This window comes from Odocoileus virginianus, unplaced genomic scaffold (assembly GCF_023699985.2).
Source record: "Odocoileus virginianus isolate 20LAN1187 ecotype Illinois unplaced genomic scaffold, Ovbor_1.2 Unplaced_Contig_47, whole genome shotgun sequence".
Lineage (NCBI taxonomy): Eukaryota > Metazoa > Chordata > Mammalia > Artiodactyla > Cervidae > Odocoileus > Odocoileus virginianus.
In genome coordinates this window covers 172,543-198,850 of record NW_027224364.1, presented here as the reverse complement: position 1 = coordinate 198,850, position 26,308 = coordinate 172,543, and the positions used below count along the sequence as shown (strand labels likewise).

Genomic DNA, 26,308 nt, shown 5'->3' with positions numbered 1-26,308 from the left:
TTCAGCCAGCATGAGATGTACCCCTGGGAGACAGTCTTTATTGACTTTGTGGGATTGCCATTCGTTTCCGTGAAGTGCTCTCTTCCTGGTATCCACTGGTTGCTTACTCACCTAGGACACACCTGAATGTTCATAGCAGCTTTATTTCTAATAGTCAAAATTTGAGAAGATGGAGATGGTGGATGTGGAGGTGTGCAGGGAGTACATCTCTGCTCAAGAGTGCATCAGGAATACACCTTCAGACACAAGTGCTTGAAGAACCTCAGCTGAGAGCAGACAGGACTACATAAACAGAGGAAATAATATATGGAACCACAAAAAATCAGGAGGATCGTGGAACTGGGGGGAAACATGAGTGTTAGTAGGACTGGACTTCCCTCAGGGAGTGGGAGACCTGAAGTAGCTGTCCGATCTCCACATGGGAGCAACTGTCTGCATCAGAGGAGAAACACTTAAGGCTGAGAGGGAAACAGCTGATCTGTGGCAGCCTAGAGGGGATGAGAATGAGACAGTCCTTTCCACAGCCATTCACACCCCAGAGAGGGACACAGGTCCTGCAGAAGGTGCAGCAGGTAGCAGATTGTTCATAGAGATTGTGGAGAAATCCCTGCCCATGGTCTGCTGTCTACTGGTTAGAGACAAATTGATGGAGTGTTCAGATGAGATTGTGTGGGAAAAGCTTGTGGAGGTAAGCCAGGCCGCCACGGAAGGAAGGTGACACCGCTGAGTCATGTATAGGGGGTGGAGCCATCACCCTAGCCTCTTGCTCCCCACATGCCTTCATCACAACTGAATAATAGAGAGGCTGGCTCATCAAGGACTTGAATCACTGAACTACTGATCAGGTAAGACTCCACCCAGGGTGCTCCTTTAAGTGACTGACACTCCAAACTACAGAATAGGGCCCCATCCTGGGGCGCCACCCTCTATTTTTTCTGGCATGCTCAACAACAGAGAAGGACCCCAGACAAGAGAACTCTTGAAGTGCCTGAATGCATGGAACTATGGAGAAATACTAGCCAAAGAGGCCTTCTGATTTCCAGCTACAATAGGCTCAAAGATTCTGATAGCACCATAATTCCTGCAGTGAAAGCAGGACACTTGGCACTTCCAGGGTCCCCACCAGCCAAGCAGCTGTGTCACCTTCATGCTCCACTCTCACTCGGGCAGAGCTGCCACAGCTAAAGACTCTTGCATCTTTGCTCTCAGGGCCTCTTCGGTAGTGTCAGACACTTTTCTACCCTGTAGACTGTGGCAGGACTCTCTATCTGGGAGGGGCTTCTCAATTCGAGAATACTGGAGTGTGTTGGCCAATACTAATCGCCATACCCTTCTAGAGCACTATATTACCTACTGTCCTAATCGCCAAACCCCTGAGTCGCTGGTCATGTCAGAACCCCTGTGGAAGCAGCCGCAACACCTCCACACCTGGCCCTCACTCGGGCAAACCCAAAGCCTCCAGGGCCACCTCAGGAGCAAATCCCAATGGACAAACCACATGCAGAGATGGAAGAAAACCACAATTCAAACCCAGCAGCAGTATAGCTAAGGAGAAGCCCCAAAACTTTTCAACCAGGTATACAAACTTCAGATTAAATCCACACTATCAACTAGGAAGACTGTATCTATGGAATATATTTAAAGGTCATTGACAGTTCCTACAAACAAACAACAAGAAAAGAAAACGCACTAGTGCTGACAGCTGTGGACACTGGAGGCAAGAACACACAGGAGTGGAACCAGATTAGATTGTGAGCTGCCCACACAGTAGGTCCAGTGATCAGCAGAATGATGAAGGGTATCTTAGGGAGGTGAGGTGGACTGTGAATCCAAGTGAGGGAAACGACTCTGGCAGCAATGGCTCAAGATAAACATGTATTGTTCTTCTCTTTTGACTTGCTCTGAAGATTCTTTTGGATTTTTTCTATCTTTCTTCCTGCCCTCACCCCCACTGTTGTAGCTGTCAATTTTATTGGCACTCTGAAATCAAATGAAGCTTTTGAGCAATTTTTTAAAAATTTTTCTCTGTCACATTTTCATTCCTGTTATAAACCTCTGCTTCTATGCTGGTCTGTTGCAGTTTGTAGTATTTTCCTTTTATTGTTTCTTCAGTCTTCTTCTAATTTTAATCTTTAAATTTTTAATCCTTTTAATTTTTTTCTACATTTATTCTTTGTTTGTTTTTCCTAATCTGCTTTTCCACTTGTAGTTAGGCTTTTCATATATTAATTATCTTCTTCTACCTCTGTTCAAGATGGCATATTTTTCTCTCTTTCCATTCTCTCAATATATTTGTTAGTTCTAATTTAATTGCTTTATTCCCCAACAAGGACCTCTCTGTCATTCTGTTTTCCATCTTGTTGTTTATTCATTTTGTTATTGTAGATCAACTTTTGGTTTCCTTTGTTCGCTGGATCAGTTTAATGCATTTTATTTTTCTTGAAATGTTTTGATGTTCCTTACGGGTGTATATGTGTATGTGCATATCCGGTCACACTTTTTATTTTTGTTATACACCTCTGCCTCTACGTTGGTCTTTTGCTGCTCTCTGGAATTTTGTTTTGCTTTCTCATTTTCATTATCTTCTTCCATTTGTTACCCACTTTGAACTTTAAATATCTTTAATATTTTTAATATTTTTTATTGTTTTCTACATTGATTCGTTTCTTTGCCTATCCTCCTCTTCTTTTCCCCTTTTGGTTAATCTGTAATGTATATAAATATCATTCCTCTACCTCTTTTACCTTTGCATATCCATTCTTTCTCTTTTTTATTTCCTTTCCTATCAACGTTTTAGTTTTATTTTCTTTGCTTTACTCCTCAATTGGCCTTATTGGCCTTATTCCCTAGTTTTGTTTTCTTCTTTGTCCTTAATTACTATTCTTCTGGTAGATGTAATATCTGATTTTCTGTGTGTGACAGGTCGAACTATTTTACCCTATTTTGTTGGACTCTTGATTTTCCTTATGGCTGTATATGTATATGTGTAATTTCAGTCACTCATTTTATTCTTGCTATAAAATTCTGGCTCTACACTGTGCAGTATGGCTTAAGATTTTTTTATCTTTCTTTTGTTATTGTTTCTTTGATTTCTTCTTCTTCCACTTTTTTCTCTTTTTTATAATTTTAATTGAAATAATTTTTAACCTATAATCTGTTTTCCCATTTATTCCTTTGTTTGCCTATCCTACATTTCTTTTCCCTTTGCAGTTAATATCTAACATATACAAGCCCTCTTCAATTCCCTCTATTTAAATCTGAATATCAATATTTTCTTTATCTTCTTTACTTTCCTATCAATATATTTGTTAGTTTTGTTTTCATCAGTGTAAATCCCTTGGCACGATGATTTAGTTTTGATTTCAAGTGTAGACAATAGTTTTTTTCTTAACACGTAAATATAATATGGAATTGTTTTATTTTGTGTTTTGATTACTGTGTTTTATTGTTTACCAAACTCTTTTCAGTTGGATAATGGTTGTGTGGGTGAGTATATATATACATACATATATAGGCATATATATACACATATATGGGCATACGTATATATATGTATATATATACACACACAATATACATAAATATATATTTTATGTTCATTGGACTCCTTTCACTTTGGTAATGGGTGTGTGTCTTTGTGTGTGTGTGTATATATATATATGTACACATAAATACAATGTATATAAACACATATATGCAGGTTGGATTATTTTCATTATTACTAGCCTGATTTTGTAACTGCCATTTGGCTGGAGTCTATCTTTGATGTCCCATATTTGAACTTTTCTCATGGTTAATGCCACAACAAACCTCTTGTGGAATCTTCATTCCTGACAGGAGATCAAGCCCTGAGCACTCACTCCACTATCCAAGACTACCAGAGAACTAACTCTCGAGGATATCAAATACTGTGAAGACACAGATAGGAAACCACTTGAACACAAGATCCAACATCACCCAACCATGAGTTGCATCCCGTGAGGGACACCTAAGCTGGAAAACAAACAAACAAAACAAAAATAAAAAGCCAATCATCAGCGGACGGAACTGCCAACTTACTTAGCCTTGCCCATCAGAGGAAAAACAAACAAAGAATAACTTATCACATATCTCACCCAGAAGCACCATATGCAAAACACTGGATGGACCTTAGTAAGAAAGGAAGAAAGAATTAAACCTTGAAGCCTGGGTTAAGAGAGCTGAAACAAAAGAAGTTTAAAAAGACAATGAAAAGTCAGAAAAATACTACACAAATGAGGAACAAGCTAGAAACACAGAAGTTCAAAAAATGAAAAAGAAATATATTTCTGAAGAAGGATTCAGAAAAAAAATGATAGTAAATATGATCAACAATTTGAAAACAAAACGGAGAAAGTGCAAGAATCAATGAAAAAATCCCTAGATGAATTGAAGAATAAACTTAGAGACAAACAACATAACTACTGAAATAAGAGACACTAAAATAAATCAATAGCAGACTATCTGAAGCAGAAGAATGAATCAGTAAGATGGAAGGTAAAATGGATGAAATAACTGCTAAAGAGCACAATAAAGTAAAAAGAAGGAGAAGAACACAGCATACTCTCAGAGATATCTGCGACAATATTAAATGCACCAATATTCCAATTATAGGAGCCCCAGAAAAAGAAGAGAGGAAGAAACGGTATGGGAACAATTTTTGAAGGGACTAGAGTTGAAATTTTCCCCAATGAGGAAAAGGAAATATACAATTTCAAGAAGCACAAACAGCCTCATACTGGACAAACCCAAGGAGAAATATTTCAAGACACATACTAATCAAAGTAGCAAAAGTTAAACAGAGAAAGAATATCAAAAGCAATAAGGGAGAAGCAACATGCCACATACAAAGGAAACCCCATATCTTGAGAGTTGCTCTTTCACGAGAAAGTCTGCAGGCCCGAAAGGAGTGGAAGAATACATTTTGAGTACTGAGTGGGAAACCTGTACCACCAAGATTACTGGACCTGAGAAGTATCTCTTTCAAAATTGATGGAGAAATCAAAAGCTGTTCAGAGAAGTAAAAACATAAGAAAACTCAGAAGCAAAAGGGATCTTCAGAAAAAATGTGAAAGTGACTTACATAGTCAACAATACAAGTGAAAAAAAAATCAGCATAATCAACCCAAATCACTTAACAAAATGACAATTTATCTCAGTTCAGTTGGAACGAGGGTCACATGTCAGTCACTCAGTTGTGTCCAACTCGTTGCGACCACATGAACCATAGCACAAAAAACCACCTACTGGGAGCCAGCACACAAGATCCCACCCATGACAAGGCCATGAGCAGAAGACCTGACAAGCAAGGCAGATCAGGACTTCAGGGATTTCAAAAAGCTGCCCCAGTGCTCACCTTAAAGATGATATGTCTTTTTGATGCATACTATATGACAGTACTCCCTAATTTCTGTGACAGAGGTCGAAGGCCTTCTCCAATCTCTTTCCAACCAGAATCAACTTAGAACTTTAGCCAATATGTCCACTGGACGGTGGGATCCTATAAGGTTATCCAGGATGAAAGGAGTGATTCAATTTAGACCCCTTTGCTGGCATTCTAGCCTGTTTGGCAAATGCATACTAATGCACATGACTGCTCACAACAGCTTAATCATGAACAGAATAAATAACTTGATCACACAACAGGCCCTAATAGGCAGAGAGACCTTCAGCGATTGAGGAAGCCCTATTGGAGAACACAAAAACAATATTATTCTAAAGGTGGTTATAGTTATAGATTTAGAAATATGAGTTTAGAATTGTTCTTTTTACCATGAGTGCTAAAGAGGGGCTGCCTCACTGGAGCTGCAGAGTCTTAGTGTGGTAAAACTTAGAAAATTTAACTGATAATTTCTGCAAAAAGACTGACATTTGTGTTCAATAAAGAATATATTACAGAAAACAACCTTGCATTCACCTAGTTCTTAAAATGTCAATAGGACACAAGGCCAGAAGATGATGCAAAAGACTCTCACAAAAAAGTATGCAGAAACACCCTGGTTTTGTGAAGGACAAGCTGATGTAATATTAAACTATTTTCCCCTTAAAATGTACTAACTTAAAATATAAAAGCTACAGTAAAAAATAAATATTTGCCAGACTCTGCTGCACAACCCCAGCCTGGTCTCTCTGTCTCTGTCTGTCTCTCTATCTCTGTCTCTCTCTCTCTGTCCCGCCAATGCCATTTATCCTGAGGATACCCCTGGATCCTGCTGAGGCTGGACCCCGGAAGCATCCCTGTCCATCACCAACTCCTGGATTTTACCCAAATTCATTTCCATTTAGTTGGTGATGCCATCCAACCATCTCATCCTCTGTCTTCCCCTTCTCCTCCTGCCCTCAATCATCCATAGTATCAGGAAATTTTCAATGAGTAAGCTCTTCACATCAGATGGTTAAAATACTGGAATTTCAGCTTTAATATCAGTCTTTCAATGAAAACCTAGCACTGATGTCTTTTTGAATGATCTGGTTGGATCTCCTTGCAGTCTAAGGGACTCACCAGAGGTTTTTTCAACACCACAGTTCAAAACCATTAATTCTTCAGTGCTCAGCTTTCTTCATACTTCAACTAAAACATGTGCATATGACTACTTGAAAAAATCATAGCCTTGACTAGATGGATCTTGTTGCCAAAGTAATGTCTCTACTTTTTAATATGTTCTGTATGTTGGACATAGCTTGCCTTCCAGGAGTAAATGTCTTTTAATTTCATGGCTACAATCACCATATCTAGTGATTTTGCAGACCAAAAGAACAGAGAAAAAAAAAGTCTGCAGGTGTTTCCAGTTTTGCATCTATTTGTCATGAACTGACGGGAATAGATGCTGTGATCTTCATTTTCTGAATGCTGAGCTCTAAGCCAACTTTTTCACTCTCCACTTTCATTTCAAGAAAGGGGCTCTTTAGTTCTTCTTCACATTCTTCTGTAAGGACGATATAATCTGCATATCTGAGGTTATTGATAGTTCTCCTGACAATCTTGATTCCAGCTTGTCCTCCAACCAGCCTGCATTTCTCAAGATATACTCTGCATATAATTACAATAACACGGGTGATGATATTCAGTTGTGATGTACCCCTTTTCCTCTTGGAAACCAGTCTGTTGTTTCATGCCCAGTTCTTTTTTTCCTGACCTGCGTACAGTTTTCTCAAAAGGCAGATCAGGTGTTCTGCTATTTCCATCTCATTCAGAATTCTTTACAGCTTAATGTTATCCACATTGTGAAAGGCTTGGGCATCGTCAATAAAGTAGAAATAGCTGCTTTTCTGAAACCCTCTTGCTTTATTGGTACTTTATCATGTAAGAAATTTGACCTTTCTTTCCTCTGACTTTCCTAAAGCCAGTTTGAACATGTGGTAGTTCATAGTTTATGTATTTTTGAAACCTGGCTTGGAGAAGATTGAGCATTAGTTTGCAAGCATTTGAGATGAGTGCATCTTTGTGGTAGTTTGAGCATTCTTTGGAATTGCCTTTCTTTGGGATTGGGATGAAAACTGATCTTTTCCAGTCCTGTGGCCATGGCTGAGTTTTCCAAATTTGCTGACCTATCGAATGCATTTCCACAGCATCATCTTTTAGGATTTGAAATGGCTTCACTGGTATTCTTACACATCCACTACCTTTGTTCAGAGTGATGATTTAAAGCCTACTTGACTTCACATTCCAGGATGTCTGGCTCTAGGTGAGTGATCACATCATCATGATTTTGTGGCTTGTGGTGATCATTTGTAAAATTCTTCTGTATAGTCATGCCACCTCTTCTTAATGCCTTCTGCTTCTGTTAGGTCCATAGGGATTCTGTCCTTTATTGTGCCCATCCTTGTATAAAATTTTCCCTAGGCAATTCTAATTTTCTTGAGGAGATCTCTAGTCTTTCCCACTCTATTGTCTTGCTCTATTTCTTTGCATTGATCACTGAGAATGGCTTTCTTATCTTTCCTTGCTTTTCTTTGGAACTCTACATTCAAATGGGTATATTTTTCCTTTTCTCCTTTGCTGTTCACTTCTCTTCTTTTCAGAAATATTTGTAAGGTCTCCTCAAACAGCCAATTTGCTTTTTTTGTATTGCTTTTTCTTTGATATGGTCTTACTCCCTGTCTCCTGTAGATTATCACGAACTTCCATCCACAGTCCATCGGCCACTCTGAGTATCAGAAATAGTCCCCTGAATCTATTTCTCACTGTCACTGTATAATCCTAAAGGATTTCATTAGGTACTAACTTAATGATCTAGTGGTTTTCCCTACTTTCTTCAATTTCAGTCTGAATTTGGCAATATGGAGTTCATGATATGAGCCACAGTCAGTCCTCAGTCTTGTTTTTGCTGACTGTAAAATAATTCTCCATCTTTGGCTGCAAAGAACATAATCAATCTGCTTCTGGTGTCAGCTATCTGGTGATGTCCATGTTGAACATCTTCTCTTGTGTTCTTGGTAATTGGTTTTTGCTCTGACGGTGTGTTCTCTTGTCAAAACTCTATTAACCTTTGGCCTGTTTCATTCTGTTACTCCAAGGCCAAATTTTCCTGTTATGCCAGGTGTTTACTGACTTTCTATTTTGCATCCCAGTTGCCTAAAATGAATGATATTTTGGGGGGGTTTTAGTTGTAGAAGGTCTTGTAGGTCTGATTGGAACTGTTCCACTTCATTTTCTTCAGCTTCACTGGCCAGGACCTAGACTTGGAATAGATAGTGATATTGACTGGTTTGCCTTGGACATGAACAGTGATCATGCTGCCATTGTTGAGACTGCATCCAAGACCTGTATTTCGGCCCACTTCTTCAGCACCAGTTCCCAGTCAGCTGGTGACGGGTGCCTTGAACTTAAGACACCCTGCATTGCTAACTGGTGTGGCAGTGGAATGGGTGTTCACTGCACACCTTTTTCCTGGATTGTGACTTCCCTTCGCCTGGCATGGATGTTCAGAAAGTGAACCCTGAGCATGGCACTCCAGACAGCATTGCCTCCATAGGCTGCCCTGTGTTCTTTGGAGTGCTGTCCTGCCACTGAGGTCAGGAATCTGCAAAGCCATGTTGTTCTGGACATTCACCCCTCCTGGAGATCTGGCATGTATCTTGGGCTTTGTCTTCCACTGGGGATGCCATGGGCTCTGGGCTCAGACTTGAACACTGCTGTAAGTGTTTCCTATCAATTATTGCTTGGGTTCTGAATTAAAATCACTGACGCCCTGATGAACATGTCTTTCCCTGTGCATTTCATTCTTTTTAAAAAATTGCAGTTTTTCTCTTGAAACATCAAGGGGGGACTGGGATGGGGAATACATGTAAACCCATGGCTAATTCATTTCAATGTATAACAAAAACTACTGTAATGATGTAAAGTAATTAGCCTCGAACTAATAAAAATAAATGGAAAATTAAAAAAAAATTGCAGTTTTTTTTTATGTATATGATGTTTTTGAACTGTGCTATTGATGAAGAGTCCCTTGAAGTGCAAGGATGTCAAACAAGTACATCATCAAGGCAATCAACCCTGAATATTCATTGGAAGCATTGATGCTGAACCTGAAGCTCCAATAATTTTTCTACTGAATGGGAAGAGCCAACTTTTTGGGAAAGACCTTGATGCTGAGAAAGATTGAATGCAGAAGGAGAAGGAGGCAACAGAGGATGAGATGGTTGGATGGCATCCTGAAGTAATGGATGTGAGTCTCAGTAAACTTCAGGAGTTGGTGAAGGACAGGGAAGAATTGTGGGGTGCAGTCCATAGGGCTGCCAAGAGTGGGACATGAGTGAGTGACTGAACAACAATTAATGTATTTGTTTTTCGCTGTGTTGGGTCTTCCTTGTTGCACAAGTGCTTTCTCTGGTCACAGCAAGTACGGTCTACCTAGTAGTTGTGGTGGGCTACCCAGTAGTTGTGGTGGGATTCCCTGGTGGCTCAAATGGTTAAGAATCTGTCTGCAATTCAGGAGAACTGATTTCAATCTCTGGGTTGGCAAGATTCCCTGGAGGAGAGCATGACAATCCATTCGAGAGTTCTTGCTTGGACAATCCCGTGGACAGAGGAGCCTGCTGGGATACAATGCATCCATGGGGTACCAATGAGTCGGAAATGACTGAGCCACTAACACTGTTCATTCTCAGTTGTGGTGCACAGATTTATTGTGGTAGATTCTCTTGTTGCAGAGTTCAGGCTCTAGGATGTTAGGACTTCCATACTTTCCTCATGTAATCTCAGTGATTAGGTCTCTCAGGATCTAGACCACTGGTGCAATCGTATTGGCTCTGGGACTAGTTACTGTGCAGCATGTGGGATCCTCCCAGATCAGGACTTGAACCTGTCTCCCATGCATTGGTGGGGAACTCTAATCCACTATACTACCAGGAAGACCACACACTCTATTTCTTAAAAGATCTCCTTGAGCACACAGATTATTTCCCGTTTCCCTGTGGATTTCTGGTTGCTAGCTACAACCTTGATACCTCCATGTATTTCAGAAATCTCATTGGCCTGCTCTACTCATCAGCCTGGCTCTGTCCCCATGTCCGGGCCACATCTGCCTTTCTTGGTCTTGGGGTCACATGTGATGTAGTCCTCACATAGGTGATGAGTGGAAGGAAGGTATTAGAGTCTTCAGAGAACACCCTTCTTTTCTTTTGTGCAGGACTAAGTACTTACTTTCTCATCTGAATCAGAAATATATGAGGTATGTTAGCGGGTTTCTTCCTTGCTTTTTTTTTTTTTTTTGAATGTGGAGGTGGTTACCACATTTTATGTTTCTCAAGATGCTTTTTACAAGCACAAAGAAAGTAAATTTCCTGTCTAATTGATGTTTTATTTGTTGTTTTCAGGATTTGTAGACAGTTTAATTTGTATAACCATCCTAAAGATTGAAAATAACCACATAGTTTCCTTTCTAAAGAGATATTCCAGTGAATTTCCAGGCTAAAATGTGGAACCTACTTTTCCTAAGGGATATCAAATATTGATGCACTGTGCCATCATATGTCCCATTAACTCATTGTTTAATACCACAACCACTGCATGCTTGATTTGCACTTTCTCATGGCATGTTGAAGGCACATTTTGTGAAACTGGAATGTCATGATGAGGGACAAGAAAGAGCCAAGATCAAGGTGTGTTTTTCTTTAGAATGTGATTCTAAAATCACACCTGTGTTTTGAGGTCGTTTTAAATGTCCAAGACATATATCATGCACAGTTGTAACTCAAAATGTCATTGAGTATGCTTTGCATACTTGGGTTAAAAATTGACACCCTCACCCATGAAATAGTCACCTGACACTCAGGACATGTATGCTGTGCTAAGTTGCTTCAGTTGTGTACAATTTTATGTGACCCTGTGGACCTTAGACGACTAGAATCTTCTGTCCATGGGGTTCTACTGTCAAGAATATTGAAATGGGTTGCTGCGTCCTTTTCCAGGGTATCATTCCAATTCAGGGATCAAACTCATGTCTCTTACCTATCCTGCATTAGCAGGCAGGCTCCTTACTACTAGTCCCATATGGCAAGCCCATGTCAGCCATGGCAAATTGATTACCCTTTTCTTTTCTGGTTGCACTGGACAATAACCAGTGAACAGTTTCATCTCTTTAAGAAAATAAAATAATAATAACAATAAAATTGAAAAAGAGTACACTTCAAAATTGTAATTACATGGAACTTACTTCTTAAAGATGTTTCTAGAGCTACTGGTCCTTGGAAGGAAAACTGTAACAAGCCTATCCAGAGTACTGAAAAGCAGAGAACGATATATGTTTGCCCACAAATGTCCATCTAGTAAAGGCTATGGTTTTACCGATAGTCATGTGTGGTTGAAAGGGATGGACCATAAAGAAGGCTGGGACCAGAAGAATGGATTCATTTGAACTGTGTTGTTGGAGATGATTCTTGAGAGTCCCTTGGACTGCAAGGAAATCCAACCAGTCCATCCTCAAGAGATCAGTCCTTAATATTCATTAGAAAGACCGATGCTGAAGCTGAAACTTGAATACTTTGGCTATGTGATACAAAGAAGTGACTCATTGGAAAAGACCCTGATGCTGGGAAAGATTGAAGTCTTGAGAAGAAAGGGGTGACAGAGGATGAGATGGTTGGATTTTATCACTAGCTCAATGGACATGATTTTGAGCAATCTCCTGGAATTGGTGATGGACTGCAAGGCCTGGCATGCTGCAGTCCTTGGGGTCACAAACGGTTGGACTCAACTGACTGGCAGAACTGAAATCAGAGTTCCTGGGAAGCTTGAATTCCACAGATCAGTGATACGTTACTGCCTGGGATTGTGCGAGGAGATGGAGACAAATGATGAGAGAACATGCCAGTCTAGACACATTCTGGTAAGTTTTTTTTTGTTTGTTTTCTTTTTGACAGGCTTCTCTGTTACCATAGATGTGCTCTCTGATTGCTTGTCAATTGCATACTTTTCCTGGATGTCTCAGCTTTCTCTTCAGAAACAAGAGAATTCACACATGTGCCCAGTCATATATCATCAATGTATGGCCTGGCTTTCAGAAGCCAGTGCTATTTTATGCTCTTCTCTGGATGGCTTCCTTGCCATAGCTGATAATCATGGGTGTGATTTATGGCCTTTGCAATCTGATCCACACAGAAATATTCCTTCTCCTTCCATTCTGATTCCCTGTGGTTTTGAATTTCCACATCTGACAAAGCTCCACCTCTGATCAGTACTGCACACTCCTTTCATGTAATCGTTCTTGATATACATCAAGTATGTCCCTTGACCTGCCTTCCCAGCTAAGTCCTTCCTTACATTGTTTTGAGGCACTACCAACTGTTGATCTCCTCTTTGTGGGAGATTTTTTTTTTCCTGCCTACCTAAAGGAGGAAGCTGCTAGATGCATCTGCCCTCATGATACAGGGTGACTCCGCTGTTTCCAAATCTGGCCTTCTGGGAACCCCCATGCCCAACCCACCGCTGCCTCCAGGGTATCCTTCAGGCTCCTGAAACTCAAGGTCAAATTCCTCATCTTCCTCTTTCTGGACTTATTTTGAGCAGCTCCCCTGCCAGGGCGCTGCCTCACCAGGCTGCCATTCTTCCAACGGGCCCTGGGTCTGGACCACCTCCCATGGAATGTCCACCCCAACTTGTGCCCGAACTTTCAAGTTGCCATCCAGGGATGGTCTTTCATCTCCACCCCAAGCCTTGGACCTCTCACCCCCACTGCCCTGACTCAGTCACTTCCAAGAAGGTACTGACTCCCAGGATAATCAGGGTGCCCTGGACTTGGTGGATGAACATATTTCATCATTTGTAAATTCCATTGGAATTACAAAAGTTTTCTTTAAATGAGACCGCCAATGACTGTTGTTTTTTTCTTTCTTTCTTTCTTTCTTCTTATTCTTCTTCCCTCCCTCTTGCTGTTTCCAGAGTAAATATTTTCCAGGGACAGCAAGAGAGTCTGCTCATTTTTGGACACTCCTGGGGATTGGAAGAGGAGTTTAGCAAACAGAATCCCAGTGAATAATCCAAACCACAATATAGAACCTGGCAAGTGAGCTTGGGTCTTTCCTTTTGACCAGCGCACATTGAGAGGCATTGTAGGTCGGTGTAGATTCATTTATCCTTGTGTGCTTTCCTTTTTGAGCAGGGAGGTGCTTTGTTTTGTTTTGTTTGTTTGTTGTTTTCTTTTCTAAGCTAGAGCAAGCAATGTTGAGAACTTTGCCTGAGGGGTGTAGGACAGTACTGCTCCAATTTTGGCTCCTGCACACAGTGATCTCTGCAACAGGCAATGCCCAACACCCTCTTGATGGTTAAACAGATGACGGTGATAAAAGGAGTGCAAATATCTCGAATGCACAATGCTTTCAAGGCACAACTCATCATGTGTAATGCACTATTTATAATACAAAGCTGGCATGCATAGCAATAATCCTGGGTCACTAAGACCTGCTTCAGGTCTGAGCTTCACCAGGTCCAAGCCTAATGAGCACTTCCTCAAGGGACAAGTTTGATGGGGTTAAGAGTACAGACCAGAGGTCTCCAAACCTGCCTCATTTGCAGCTTTCTTCACCATGAATAAGATAAATATATGCATACTTTGTTTTGGCAAGAAAGCCAAGATGAGCAGAGATGCCCTTCTACTCTGTACACAAAACCTGGAGCAATTTTTGCTCTGAGTGTAGGTAAAGTGTGGTTTGTGTAAGGCAGGTAGATGGCCTTGAAAGGCAATTTTTGTGGCAATCTTTGAGGAGCTGAGAATTCTTTGCAGATGAAAGGAAATAACATGATATAAACTGGCCTTCAGGGTAAAGCCAGACATTTATTTATTTATTTATTTATTTATTATTTTTATATATTTGGCCTAGACAGATCTTTGATGATCTTCCATCTCCATTGTAGCATTCAAAATCAGACAGATCTTTGATGATCTTCCATCTCCATTGTAGCATTCAAAATCAGACAGATCTTTGATGATCTTCTATCTCCATTGTAGCATTCAAAATCTTGAGCTATGGCATGTGGGATCATGTTCCCTGACCAGGGACTGACCCCCAGGGACCCTGAATTAGAGAGCCCAGATTCTTAGCCACTGGACCAACAGGCAAGTCCCTTAGCCAGTTGTTAATAACAGCCCTTTGAGAGAGTCTTCATGCAAGTCTTTGTGGGCATGAGACAGAAGAGCCAACCAATTCATGGCTGCATCATTATAGGTGATGCATTGCTTTAGGAAGTGCTACCTTCAGAAACTATCCTAAGATCCTTCAGGTTCCTCCATCATCGTGGTTTCACCTAAAGGCTTTCATGTGATGCTAAGATGCAAAAGCTCTGTGTGTGTCTGCGAGTTGTGTCATTTGGGACACCCACCCCTCCTTTCTCTTCTGTGAGGTTGAAGCTGAAACTCCAATACTTTGGCCACCTGATGTAGAGAGCTGACTTATTTCAAAAGATCCTGATGCTTGGAAAGATTGAGGGCAGGAGGAGAAGGGAAAACAGTAGATGAGGTGGTTAGTTGGCATCACCGACACAATGGACACGGGTTTGGTTGGACTCTGGGAGTTGGTGATGGACCAGGAGGCCTGGTATGCTACGGTTCATGGGGTCGCACATTGTTAGACATGAATGAGTGAGTGCACTGAACCTGCTTCTTCATCCTCTTCTTCCCGGACAACAACATGCTCTGCTGTCCATGGGTCTGATTGCTTTGTGGCCAGTCTCCATCACCGCCTCTCCAGTCTTTAAGTTCTTTCACCTGCTATTCACTCCATTTTGTAACAGGACTCCAACCTCCCACCCACCCCAGCTACATGCCTGACAACCCTCCAATCGGAAACAGCCCTTGGGCCTCCCAGCTGGGCATGTTAAAACCTAAACTCTCGACCCCATATCTTTCACCTTGGTTGTTTCTGGGTGAGTGTGTAATCTTGGCCAGGTGGGAGCTTATTAATGTTGGGAACTGTCATTATGATGGGTTGAAAATTGTCTAGAATTTCAAACTGGTTTTTAGACAACAAATTGATTCATAGTTCTGTTAGGAACAGTCATTTCGTTTATGGTGTCAACTAACAATCAATAATTGGCTCTCTTAACCTATGTTCTTGGGAGTTGTTCTTGGGTCCAGGAAGAGAGACAAGTCCAGGTATGATGTGGTTTCATCCATGATTCTGTCAGTGGCTTTGTTTCCAGTACTGAAATTCCCAGAGGAGGAATGTTTCCTTGCTCTAGGGCCTGGTGAGTTTTGAAATTGATTTTCAGGTCAATGGTATATTTTGAGAGCTCAGTGAACTCCCCAAACTGTTTCCTGGTGTGCATATAAATATTCATCTGTTTTGTGCTAGTTTTCCCAGCAGTTTGTAAAAAGAATGGCTTTCTGGTATGGAAAAGGGGTTGGTAATTTGTTTTTGTTTTTGTTCTTGTTGTTTGCTTGTTTATTTGTTTAGTAACAAGACAATTTGTCAGTATTTTTTGCTTTATGGGGCCTAAACTATTCCACTCTCTTTGGTAGCAGTGAATAAACAAAAATCTGTGATTGCATTTCAGTAAAAATTTATTTAACCCCACCCCACCCCCCCAAACACACACACAAAAGACAGCTTGCTGGTTTATTTGCAGGTGGAAGCTTTTACACACCATCTAGCATGTGGGGTCTACCATGGCCAGAGATGGGACCCAGGCCCCCTACATTGAGAGAATGGAGTCTTCACCACTGAACCACCAAAGAAGTCCAAGCTGGCTGGATTTCATTCATGGGTCATAGGACTTCCCTGGTAGTTCAACTGGTAAAGAATTTCCCTGCAGTGCAGGAGACACTGGCTCAATTCCTGGGTCGGGAAGGACTGCTGGAGAAGGGATAGCCTACCCACTGTGGTATTGGGCGGGTTTCCTTGAAGCTCAGAGTGTAAAGAACCTGCTTGCAGTGCAGGCTCTATTCCTGGGTTTGGAAGATCCCCTGGACAAGGAAATGGCTACCCACTTCAGTAATTTTGTCTGGAGAACTGCATGGGTAGAGGGATCTTTCAGACTGCAGTCCATGGTGTCACAAAGAGTCAGAGTTGACTGAGACTCTAAGCACAATACACAGTTTGCAGGGCACTGGTACAGAAACTTGGTTGTTTAATTGATGGCTTACTCGATGTCTACCTGGATTATTACTATATGTGAAAATTTGGTATCAATACTTACAGATTGAAAATTCTCAGCATAAAGTCATAAAATCCTTCAAAGGAGTCTGTCAGTACACTGTATACATACTATGCATAACTCTGAGTAGGGAATATTTTACATTCATGGGTTCATTCCTTTGGTCAGGGAACTAGATCCCATTTTTCAAAGCTAAGACCCTACTCTATGATGAAGACTGAAGATGGCACTTGCTGTAACTGAGACACAGCACAGTGAAATATATATTTACACACATATATACATATATACATGTATACATATATACATGTATACACACATATATATATAAAAGCAGTCGAGTAAGTCCTGAAAATGTTTATTCCAGTTACCATATGACCCCATCATTCTACTCTTAGCTGTACACCCAAGGGAAATGAGGACACGTATTTACACACAAACATATGTATACAAGTGTTAATGAAGTACTGAAAGCAAAATGAATGGATATTAGATTTGAACTATAAAGAAAGCTGCATGCTAAAGAATTGATGCTTTTGACATATAAATATTTTGTGTTGGAGAAGGTGATGGAGAAGACTCTTAAGAGACCCTTGGACTGCAAGGGGATCCAAGCAGTCCATCCTGAAGGAACTCATTCCTGAATATTCATTGGGAAGACTAATACTGAAGCTGAAACTCCAATACTTTGACCACCTTATGCAAAGAAATGACTCACTGGGCAAAACTCTGGGAAAAGCTGCGAAAGATGGAAGGTGGGAAGAGAAGGGGATGCCAGAGGATGAGATGATTGGATGACATCACTAACTCAGTGGAGATAAGTATGAGTAATCTCTGGGAGTTGATGATGAACAGGGAGGCTTGGCGTCCTGCAATCCATGGGGTTGCAAAGAGTCAGACAGGCCTCTGCAACTCAAGTGGACTGGATCAATAACCAAAGAAGAAAGAATGCAAATATATACATCCCTGATGAACAGATAAGTCAAGTGTGGCCGATTGGTATAATGGAATATCACTCAGTCATGGAAAGGAATGGAATTTCCACACAAGGGGCAACATGGATGCAGCTGGTCAACACATCTTGAGTAAAAGAAGCCAGACATTAAAGGCTACATGTATGATTCTGTGTATAACAAGTATCCAGAGTAGGACATCCAAGACACATACATGGTTTGCATGGCCCTGGAGGGCTGAAGAGTGACTGCTGACAGACCTGAGGTTTCTTATGGGCTTAGGAAGCCTGTTTTCAACAGGGTGGATGTTGAAGGTTGGACCACACTGAATACAACTAACAGTTCATTCATTCATTCATTCACTCATGCATTCATTCGTGTGTACAACGGCAGATGGCAAATAAAGCTGATACAGAAAAAAAAAGCGAAGAAATTATTAAAAGAAAGTTGTTACAGAAACCGTTAGGTGCAGGACATATATATTTTTTCTTGTTACTCTGGTCTGTCGTTGGTGGTGCATGTGGGCTTTCTCCAATTATTGTGAGCAAGGGCTCCTGTCCACTTGAGGTATGTGCCATTCTCATTGCGATGGATTCTCTTGGTGTGGAGCATGGGTTGTAGGGCACACAGGTTTCAGTCGTTGTGACATGTGGGCTCAGTAGTTGTACCCCCCAGACTCTGGAGCCCAGGCTCAGTGTTTGTCATGCACAGGCTTACTTGTACTGTGGCATGTGGATTCTTCCCTGACCAGGGAACTAACCCATATCTGCTGCATTGGAAGGCAGATTCTTTATCATGGTTCCCCCAGGGAAGCTCTAGGTGCAGGGTTGATGTATCAGAAATAACTTGTCAAAACATTTAAAACACAATATTTTTTCTTTTCTTCTTTTTTCTTTTTTTTCTTTTTGAAGGGGATGGAGGTCCAGAAAGCGGTGGGATCCATCTGGATCCCCTGTTTCTGGTGTATTCTCCAGTGATTTTGAACTCTGCTGTCCCTTCCGTAAATGTTAGGCCTTGCAGATACCGACCTGAGGAGGGGTATAGACCAGGGGAAGGGTGCATCCCTGGTCTCCCACAGGGAATCGGGGCCCAAGCTGGATGCCTTCACTCCTGGGTTGTTCTGAAGCCAGTCTGAGGACTGGTGGGCGGCACAGAGCTGTCACTGTCACATCCTCCTGTCTGTGTCCTGGGGACTGGTTTGCTTTTTTGGGCTGAGGGGAGGCTCACGGACCCTCTTTCTGACTTGGTCAAAGAAAAGAGCAACCTGGGATTGTAGGACACCTGCTGGCTGGAGAAGACATTGGGCGCGTCAAAGACATCTGTCGGTCTGGGTTTAGAAAAGAGGCCAACTGCCTGGTGAAAGGATCGCATAAGATCGTGAAGCTGGTAGGGAAAAGGTAAGACCTGGGTGTCAAGCCTTCTTTACATAGAGTGATGAGCAAGACAGCAAAGCGAGAAGTTTGTTGGCTGCCCTGAGTCAGCTGTGGCTGTCCCAATATAGATGTGTGTGTGTATGTGTGTGTGTGTGTGTGTGTGTGTGTGTGTGTGTGTGTGTGTGTCTGGGCATATGTGTGTGAGTGTGTACACTTAGGAAGTAAAAGAGTGATTCATCTCTTGGCCAAGGATGAATCCAACATCACAAATTTAAATGATTATTATTATTTTTTTTAAATTTTATGTTGGAGTATGGTTAACTTAGTTAAATCTTCAATCCTTTGGCCATCTGACGCAAATGGCTGACTCACTGGAAATGACCGTGATGCTGGGAAAGACTGAAGGTGGGAGGAGAAGGGGGAAACAGAAGATGAGATGGTTGCATGGCATCACCAACTCAATGGACATGAGTTTGAGCAAACTCTGATAGGTGGCGAAGGACTGGTAAGCATGGCATGCTGCAGTCCATGGGATCTCAACATCAGACACAACTTGTAGGCTGAACAACAACATAGTTAACTTATTAGTTAATGTTGTGCTAGTTTCATATATACAGACCTCACCACTTTCCCCGGTCGTGTCCTTGCTTCATCCACCATTTGCACAGGTTAACTCACCTGCCAGTCTGATGAGACTGAAGGCCATCATTTCAAAGACCCACAACTCCTGATTTACAGCCACCAATGCCTCACGCACGTATCCCTGCTTCCAGATAAAAACACAGGCAACAGCACAGTGGAATTTTGACCATGTTCATTCTCTCAATGTCATTCCAGATTAGTGGACCCACTATCCTGAGTTGTTAGTAGCCTTCCTTTCCTCTGTTTTGTCCTGGAAGGGACACTGTGCCCTGTCAGTTAGACTCCCCATTTTCTGCACACCTCCTGATTCCTCCTCTGTTTGCTGCATGTCTCATTACTCTTGCCTTCATTTCTCTGTCTATGGTGTGCCAGAGAATACCATCCTCCCATACAGAAACACACACAAACATAGGCCTCACTAGACATTCATATAAAGACACACTCTTTCAAGTCATACAGACAAAAAAGCAAAAGCAAACAAACAAACAAAACAAAGAGGGAACACAACTGTTTCAGTAGCTGAAGGACCACTAGTTCTTATGCAATGCAGAGATTACCATGCCTCTTCCAGAAATATCCCCACTGGGTTTTTATCAGTGAAATATAGAGGTTACACCTTGCCTGGGAGAATATTTTCACCCAGATAGAGGAGATACAGAGAATTCTGTACTTTCAGGCAGAAAAAAATATCTGTCTTGATATATATAAGAGAATGACCTATACTTCCATATTTCATGAAGAAACAATGGTGCCCAGATTTTCCCTCACGTAATAGAGATAAATCCTGTTCTGTATTGTTTATCTGTGCCTTAGGGCGACCAATAGCAAATGGTCATATATGAAATGTGGCAAATTCCGAGTTTGAGATAAGGGAATCCCTGTCCAAATTTTCACTTTGGACGTATAGGGAATTTCACATTACCTGAAAGTAAATCAGCCTCTAGATTTTGGTAGCACAAAATACAACTCAGCATATCTTGACAACAAGCCACCACCAAAATGTTCATAGGGAAAATGCTAAGAATTCCTACTTCATTGAGTAAACTCAGCACCCTATTTTCCTGAGTGAGCTATATAGTTTTCAGATTTGTATGGATAAATTCATTGTACAGCCTTTCGTATCTGAATGATATGGAATTGAGATCTCAGTGTGGATGGAATTTCTTATGTGTTGTACGGAAGATCCAGTGCTTCATGTGTGAAAATGTGGACAGAGATGTTTATCTGTGACCTATAGAGTATTTTCTGTTCATGTACAAAATGAGTGGCCAGAGTTCAAATGTGAAACATAGACGATACCTACGTGGCATTAGAAAATTGACATCGGCATCATACATGGAATTCAGAGTAAAAAGGAATTCAATAATTCCCGTAACATTATCTGGATCAGTTTTTCTATACATGAAACATAAAAATAACATATAGGAAAATCTGTTTCCACTGGTCTCGATGGCTATTCTTGCATATTACATATTTTCTTCAGAAAACCATCATATGGATTTTCTCATATGAAATATCCAGAATTTCAAAATGCATGCAGAAAAAATATACCCTCATATTCTCAACTGTAAGATACACATCATTCCATATTTCTTAGGACAGTCGGTTCTATTCTGTCCAATTATGAAACATGGAGAATTCCATACTTAACATTGGAAAATCTCTGTCTGGAAAACCCTTGCTAATGCTTTCGTAGGGGACACATTGAAAATTTGAGCTTGCACCTTGACTTCATGGTTAACTGCACAAAATCAAACATTTAAAAAGAGGGAACAATCAACTGATATCTCAGCATGGATCGCAGGTGTATTTTACTTCCAGGGTATTTCCATCAGTGGGTGTTTAACCAGAAGTACTCATCCTAAAATATAAGCCTTCCATTTGATTTAGAATTTGTGATCACTGAGGCTTAGGACCTCTTGGAGATAAGGGTACATCTCAGATCTTTCCATTTTTCGACTTGGGGTGGGGATGGTGAGGCTGGCTAACACCTCTTTATTAGCTTCCAGAAGGAAAAAACAAGGGAAAACAAACATTCTTTCAGACTTTGCTGGCACCCGAACCAAGAAAACACAATTTTTTTTTTAAACAGTACTAGCTGAAGATATAAAAATTAGAGCCTCAAAGAGCAGCCCAGAGCGCACCATTATACTTTTACACTTGTGTGTGTATTAAGCATAAAATAATGACATTTGGACTAAGGAGTTTTGCAGTTATTTATTTTGAAGTTACAGGACTTCAAAACTCCTTGGCAATAAATAGCTTGGCTGTCTCAAGTCCTGCTTCCCAGTGGGAGTTCCAGGCAACCCTGGCCTGGGCTGTGAGGTCCAGCCCAGTGAAGCCTGGTAGGTCGGGCGGCCCGGCCATCAGAACTCATCGATCTTCCTCTGCAGGTACTTGAGCATGGAGTTCATGCCCTGCGCCGAGCCCCAGATCTTCTTCAGCACCTTGCACTCCCGCTCGTTGGCCTCCTCCAGTTCCAACCTCATGTTGCAGCACACAAGGGACTTGGATTCCTCCAGTAAGACAGGGTTGCAAGAGACAAGCTCCTTGATTCGGTCCATGATGTCTTGGGTGAAATTCCCAGGCCAGAACACCCGGGACACCAGTCCTTTTCCGCACACCTCCTGTGCCATTAGCTCCCGCCCGCAGAGCAGCATTTCACTGTCAGATGCTCTTCCCATAATCTTGGGGAACATAACCGTGGAACAGCCATCTGGACTCTGTCTGAAGGTGGTATAGGGCATCTGGAACCACGCCTTTTCATTGGCCCAGACCAGGTCACAAAGAGGCAGGATGGATGCTCCTAGCCTAGTGGCCGGGCCATTCATGGCTACGATAATAGGCTTTTTTTTTTTTTTGAACCGGATGAAGGTGTTCACGAAGCTTCTGATGGCCTCAACCATCCTGGCACTCTCCCTCTTGAGGTCGTCGGTCAGGCGCCAGATGAAGTAAATGAAGTCCAGGCCACAGCAGAATGGCACTGAGAAGCACCAGCTTGCTGTCGTCGGCCCCAGCCATGCTCAGTGCGCTCTGCAGCTCCTTCATCACCTCCGGGTTCAGCGAGTTGTTCTCGGACGACTTGGTGGACAGCAGGATGTGGGTGAAGCCGTCCTGCTTCCGGACCACGATGTTACGGTAGCTGGAGGCACTGTCGGTCTGCCACAAGTGCAAGCGCAGCAGCTTGTCAAAGGGTTGGTCTAGCCTGTCCTTGATGAACTTCCTCTTCGAGGCCGTTGCCCATGACTGACGTTTGCAGGGAGGTCATCCCATTAGCCATCAGGTCATCCATGAATGGGGAGGTGCCTTTCATGTTAACGGCCAGCCCCGTGTTCGTGGCCTCCAATGCAAGGCACCTGTTGCACCAGCAGGTGTATCCGCTGCAAGCTCCCCATCCACGCCCGTACCACCACCGGGCCCTGAAGGGCCCCAGCTGGCTTCTTGGCTGTGGCCTCTGTGGCCTGTGTGTTCTCCGACCCCTGATCCACAGGGTCCAGCTTCTAGCAGCTCTCCTCCTGAAAGCCGTGCACCGTGGTGCTCCCTTGATGGGACTCTTGGGCACGAGGATCTTGATGTCAGACTGGGCAAGGTCCGTGTCCTTGCAGGTGGCCAGGATGGGCGTAGGGTTCTTCTTGAACTTCTGGCTACCAGCAGGCTGCCCTTGTCCTCCTGCTCCTTGCCCACCACTAGGGCCTTGGGGGCAGCCTTGGAGAAGCTGCTGTTGGTGGATCTGGAAATCCACTTCTGGCCTTTGTTTGCAGAGGTCCGGTTGACTCTGGAGAAGGTGCCCTCCTTCTGCTTCTCACTGTGCAGCCGTTGAAGTTGGGCATGCACTCCTTGCAGTTCACAAGGTGCTGCTCTGGCTCCCAGGTATCATCCTGGCTGTTGTAGCCTTTCCACTGAACTAAATCCTCTGTCTTCCCTTTGTTGCTTTTCCTCTTATCAAGGATCCTTTCAACCTCATACAGATCCTCAGAGGCTATGGTTGTGGCATGGGGCAGGGCCACCCAGACCACGTTATTCATTTTGAAGACTCCCAGTGGTCTGCTCCAGAGCCCCTGAACACCCCTATACCTAGGGGACCACACCCTTATGATTATGACGTCAGGATGTCCATTCCCCAGCCAATGGCAGCCCTCCACCGGCCTTGGCATCACAAAGCCTCATCCTGAAAACTCTGAGGGTGGATGGGGAGAAGCTGAGATGATTTGGTAGCAGAAATGAGGCATTTTTTATGATCCTAAAGAGCCTGCCAGTCTCAACTGCTATCCTCATCTCTCTAAGTCAACACAGATTGTTCACATGGCAGGGAGAGTGTGTCTCCTCCAAACCAAGCTTCCCAGCTGGTTTTCAGCCTTTCATTCAATTGTCTCTCATGTTACAATATTATATACTTTTGGTTATCTTGCCACAAATCCCTCCATGATAACAAGTGAGAATGATTTCACTTTCCTCCTACAACTGGTGTTAATGCACTTTGAAGACCATTCAATTCTGGGCCACTTTTGAGAAACGTTTTCCATCCCACCTCCTTTACTCAGTCTTCATCTAGCTCTCAGTTTTCTAGTCTCCAATCTGAAACCCCTGTCCTCAAGCTGTGAGAATGCACTGAGTACATCCACTTTCTCTTGCACCACTTGGCACGTTCTTGTTTCAACTTGAGGACTAATGGTCAAATCCCTAGGGGCAATAGCCAGGCTTTGTTTTAACATGGTGTTGTGGATGAGGGAGATAAATGCATGCTTTGGGTTGTGCTGGATGACCCCGAGAAGGAAATCACCACCTGTGGCTGATTAGTATTCCCAGGAAGGAAGGGGTGGTGCTTGCCCAGTGGTGTGTGAGCCTCAAGAGCAAAGGTCTTCTCAACATGCACCCTCACAAATTTCTCATCCTGTTTTCCTGCCAGAACCTCCTTTGGGTTTTACCTCACAATTGATGCCATGGTGGAATGCAATTTCCATGAATAGCTACCACAAGCTTCCAGCTTCTTGGAGGAAACACTGAGTAATCATGCCCACCCATATAGCTCCTAAGTTCTCTCTTTGAGGCTGTTGGCTCTGGAGGATAGGGGGAAGAGTTGTGTGCTTCACCACAGTCCCTGTGTTCCTAGTTGACTAGCAGGTTCAGCCAGCATGAGATGTACCCCTGGGAGACAGTCTTTATTGACTTTGTGGGATTTCCGTTGGTTTTCATGAAGTGCTCTCTTCCTGGTGTCTCCTGGTTGCTTACTCACCTAGGACACACATGAATGTTCATAGCAGTCTTATTTCTAATAGTCAAAATTTGAGAAACGGAGATGGTGGAGGTGGAGGTGTACAGGGAATACATCTCTGTCCAAGAGTCCATCAGGAATACACCTTCAGACACAAGTGCTTGAAGAACCTCAGCTGAGCGCCTGAGGTCTGCCTGAACAGAGGAAATAATATATGGGACCACAAAAAAAAATCAGTAGGTTGAAAGAACTAGGGGGAAAGCATGAGTGTTATTAGGACAGGACCTGCCCTCAGGGCATGGGAGACCCGAAGTAGGTGTCTGATCTCCATATGGGAGCAACTGTCTGCATCAGAGGAGAAACACTTAAGGCTGAGAGGGAAACAGCTGATCTGTGGCAGCCTAGAGGGGATGAGAATGAGACAGTCCTTTCCACAGCCATTCACACCCCAGAGAGGGTCACAGGTCCTGTAGAAGGTGCAGCAGGAAGCAGATGGTTCATAGGGATTGTGGAGAAATCCCTGGCCGTGGTCTGCTGCCTACTGGTTATAGACAAATTGATGGAGTTTTCAAATGAGGAGATTGTGTGGGAAAAGCTTGTGGAGGTAAGCCAGGAAGCCATGGAAAGAAGGTGACACCACTGAGTCATGTGTAGGGTAGAGCCATTACCCCAGCCTCTTGCTCCCCACATGCCTTCATCACAACTGAAAAATAGAGAGGCTGGCTCATCAAGGACTTGAATCACTGGAATACTGAGTAAGAGTCCACCCAATGTGCTTCTTTAAGTGACTGATGATCCAAACTATAGAATAGGGCCCCAGCCTATGGGTCCACCCTATATTTTTCTGGCATGCTCAACAACAGAGAAGGACCCCAGACAAGAGAACTCTTGAAGTGCCTGAATGCATGTAACTATGGAGAAATACTAGCCAAAGAAGCCTTCTGATTGCCAGCTACAACAGGCTCAAAGAAAGATTCTGACAGGGCCATAATTCCTGCAGTGGAGGCAGTCCAAGTCCCTGTACATGTGGCACTGCCAGGGTCCCCACAAGCCAAGCAGCTGTGTCGCCTTCATGCTCAACTCTCACTCGGGCAGAGCTGCCACAGCTAAAGACTTGCATCTTTGCTCTCAGGGCGTCTTCAGTAGTGTCAGACACTTTTCTACCCTGTAGACTGTGGCAGGACTCTCTATCTGGGAGGGGGTTCTCCATGCAAGAATACTGGAGCGTGTTGGCCAATACTGATCGCCATACCCTTCTAGAGCACTATATTAACTCTTGTCCTAATTGTCAAACCCCTGAGTAGCTGGCGATGTCAGAACCCCTGTGACCCAAGCAGCCACACCACCTCCACACCTGGCCCTCACATGAGCAAACCAAAGCCTCCAGGGCCAACTCAGGAGCAAATCCATGTAGACAAACAACATTCAGAGATGGAAATAAAACCACAGTTGAAACCCAGTGGCAGTGTAGCTAAGGAAGAAGACCCAGAACCTTCCAACTCTTTGTCCAAACTGCCGA

At 42.8% G+C, this 26,308-nt stretch overlaps 1 pseudogene; it reads right to left on the bottom strand.

Annotated features, from left to right (window-relative positions):
• Positions 1-21,930: 21,930 nt before the first annotated feature.
• LOC110141949 (chromodomain Y-like protein pseudogene) lies at positions 21,931-23,602 on the bottom strand (annotated as a pseudogene).
• Between the last annotated feature and the right edge of the window lie 2,706 nt (positions 23,603-26,308).